This window comes from Chenopodium album, chromosome 24, assembly GCF_948465745.1.
Source record: "Chenopodium album chromosome 24, dcCheAlbu1.1, whole genome shotgun sequence".
In the NCBI taxonomy this organism is placed as follows: domain Eukaryota; kingdom Viridiplantae; phylum Streptophyta; class Magnoliopsida; order Caryophyllales; family Amaranthaceae; genus Chenopodium; species Chenopodium album.
The window spans coordinates 20,284,445-20,288,180 of NC_137857.1; positions in this window are offsets into that span (position 1 = coordinate 20,284,445).

Genomic DNA, 3,736 nt, shown 5'->3' on the forward strand with positions numbered 1-3,736 from the left:
AAGATTCTTTTCCTAAAATCCCAAGTGGTCATGGTTTTTCTCCTTGATTAGGGCCAAGGAGTTTTCCACGTAAAAATCTCTCGTGCACTTTTGTTCGTTCAGTTTATCTTTCTGTTCCTTTAGCTTACTTAGTTTTATTCCGCAAAAAGTTTGGCTAAACTCTCATACTACAATTCAACCCCCCCTTCTTGTAATATTCATGGAAACAACAATTGGTATCATAGCCTAACTTCTAAGAGAATCAGGAAACCCTGAAGAAGAAAGGTATTGGAGAAAATGAATACTCACGAAAAGCTCGAGGAAGGATACTCAACTCAGAGACCTCCTATGTTCAACGGGAAGTTCTATACCTACTGGAAGAACCGCATGGAGATCTTTGTCAAGGCGGAGAACTACCAAGTTTGGAGGGTCATTGAAGTTGGTGATTTCGAAGTCACCAAAACAAACGCTCAGAATGAGGTAATCCCTAAGCCCAGGTCGAAATATGAGAAAGAGGATTTTGACAAGATGGAAATCAATGCTATGGCTGTGAAATTGCTCCATTGAGGGCTTGGACCTCATGAACACAATCGTGTTATGGGGTGCAAGAACGCTAAGGAAATCTGGGATTTGCTGAAGATTACTCACGAAGGAACTAATGAGGTTAAACGCTCAAAAATCGATCTACTTATCTCTAAGTATGAAAGGTTTGAGATGCAACCTAAGGAAACCATCCAGGAGATGCTAACTCGTTTTACTAACATCATAAATGAGCTGGTTTCCCTTGGTAGACAGATTACTATAGATGAGCAGGTTAGGAAGGTTCTCAAAAGTGTTCCACAGGACGAGAGATGGAGAGCTAAGGTGACAGCCCTACAGGAAACTAAGGAATTCACCAAGTCAACATCGAGCAACTTGCTGGTTCTCTCATGACCCATGAGTTACACCTTGGAGTCAATACTGAAACCATGAGGAACAAGGGGTTGGCTCTGAAAGCAGAGGAGGAGGAAGACTCAGAAGTGGACGAGGATGAAGCTGCCATGATCGTTCGAAGGTTCAAAAGGATATTCAAGAAAGGCCGCACCTCAAGGAACTTCGGGAAAAAGAACTCCAATGCCAAACATGACTACAGCTGCCACAAGTGTGGATCCCCAGATCACTTTATCAGGGATTGTCCCCTCTGGGAAAATGATAAAGGAAAAGGAAAGGGCAAGGAGCAAGGAAAAGAAAAATTCAGCAAAGCAAACTTTCAAAAGTCGGACATGAGGAAAGCCATGATAGCAGCTTGGGGTGATTTTGACAGTGAAGAAGATGAGGATGACCAACCAGAAGAGGAGACAGCCAATTTGTGTCTGATGGCCAAATCAGATGATGAAAAGGCCAACCTTGAGGAACTCCACAAAGAGGTATTTCTTGATCCTAAACAGCTTAAAACTCTCTCTAAAGATGTCTTAATAGATTTGTGTCTAGAAGAAGAAGAATTCTTTAGAGAAACTTGTGTGAAACTGAATAAGTGTGAGAAGGCTCTTAAATTTTGCAAGGAACATGGCACTTGGTTGGAAACAGCTTATGCCAAATCCCAAAGCAAATTGCAAGAGCTGAATATTAAGTATAAACACATAAAAGAGATAGCTGATAGAATCAAGAATGAAAGTATTCTTCTAAATGTTGAATTAACTCAGTATAAGCTCATGAATTCTGATATCAGTTCTAGCAGTTCCTCGAGTGATCAGTTGCTTAAATTCAATGTTGATTTTGAAAATCTGAAAAATGAACTTTCGACTTTAAGGAATCAAAAGGATCAACTTGAAAATGAACTGAATGCTAGATAGGATAGGAGTATTGACTCAAAAGTAATACCCAAATGGATTGCTGAAGCTCAAGGAAAAAGAACAGAAGGACTTGGTTATATGACCAAGAGAAAAGGTAAACAAAAGAAATATGTTGAGCTTCCTAGCATGAAAATGTGAACTTTTTGTGGTACGACTGGACATCTTTATGGTCAATGTTGGAATAAAGAAGAAGCTAATAAAAGAAATGTGAAACAAGTATGGGTCAAGAAAACTGATATTGCATCCACGTCAAAGGAACCCAAGGAAACCTGGGTTCCTGATTCTAATGCTTAGTTTTCTTGCAGGTTCTCGCAAGGGGGAACAACTCGTGGTATCTCGACAGCGGGTGTTCAAAGCACATGACAGGTGATAAATCAAAATTCCTCTCACTAGAAGACTACCCTGGAGGAACAGTAACCTTTGGGGATAATAAGAAGGGCGAGATCATTGGAAAAGGAAAAATTGGAAGATTAAAATCTCATTCCATTGATAATGTGTTCCTGGTCGAGGGCTTAATGCACAATCTACTCAGTATATCACAATTTTGTGATAAGGGAAACTCTGTAAGTTTTACTTCTGATTCTTGCAACATCATCAACAACAAATCAGGAAAGGTTGTTCTAGAAGGAACAAGAAGAGGGAATACATATACTGTAGACCTCAACTTAATCCTAAGGAACAACCTTACATGTCTGAGTGTTGTTGAAGATGATCCCCTACTATGGCATAAACGTTTTGGACATGCTAGCTTTTCATTACTGGACAAACTGAGGTCAAGGAACTTGGTTGTGGGACTTCCTATTATCAAGTTCCTACAGAATAAAGTTTGTGATGCATGTGTGAAACGCAAGCATGTTCGTTCATCTTTTAAATTGAAGAAAATGGTGAGCACTACAAAGCCTTTGGACCTAATCCATATGGACTTGTGTGGTCCCATGAGAATTAAAAGCAGGAGTGGCAAGAAATATGTTTTGGTTATTGTTGATGATTATTCCAGATTCACTTGGGTTATTTTTCTTGCAAGTAAAGATGAAACTTTTGATGAATTTGTTGCTTTTACCAAGAAAATACAGAAAATCAGTGGTCACTCACTAGTCCATCTCAGATCAGATCACGGAACTGAATTTGAGAACTCAAGATTCGATGAGTATTGCAGGGAAAATGGCATGAACCATAACTTCTCAGCTCCAAGAACTCCCCAACATAATGGAGTTGTGGAAAGGAAGAATAGAACCCCTGAGGAAATGGCTAGAACCATGCTGATTGCAAGTGGATTGCCAAGGAACTTCTGGGCTGAAGCCGTGAATATAGCATGTTACATTCTTAACAGAGTAACAATCAGAAGCATCATCAACAAGACTCCCTATGAACTTTTTAGGGGAAGGAAACCAAACATATCTCATCTTAGGGCCTTTGGTTGTAAGTGCTTTGTACATAATAATGGTAAGAAAAATCTAGGCAAATTTGATGAAAGAAGTGAAGAGGCTATATTTCTTGGATATGCCTCTGATAGCAAAGCTTATAAAGTTTACAATAAGAACTCAATGTGTGTTGAGGAAAGCATTCACATAATATTTGATGAAGTTAACCAGTTTGTGAGTGTACAGGAACAGGAAGAAGATAATGATTTTGAAATAGGTTTGATCAGAGACAAAGATGAAGAAGAAGATCAAAAGCAAGCCAAAGAAAAGCATCCTATAGCAGGAGAAGAACCTCAAGAGAATGAAGATGTTCCTCACCAAGATGAACAGGTGAATGAAGAACAAGCTGAAGAGGAAGAAACAGAAGGAACAGGACAAGAAACTCCTCAAATTGGATTTCCAGCAAGGGAATTTCATCCCAAGCCGTTCAGGTATCAAGGTTCCCATCCTACTGATCTCATAATCAGTGACATTGGGAAAGGAACTCAAACCAGATCGCAAATG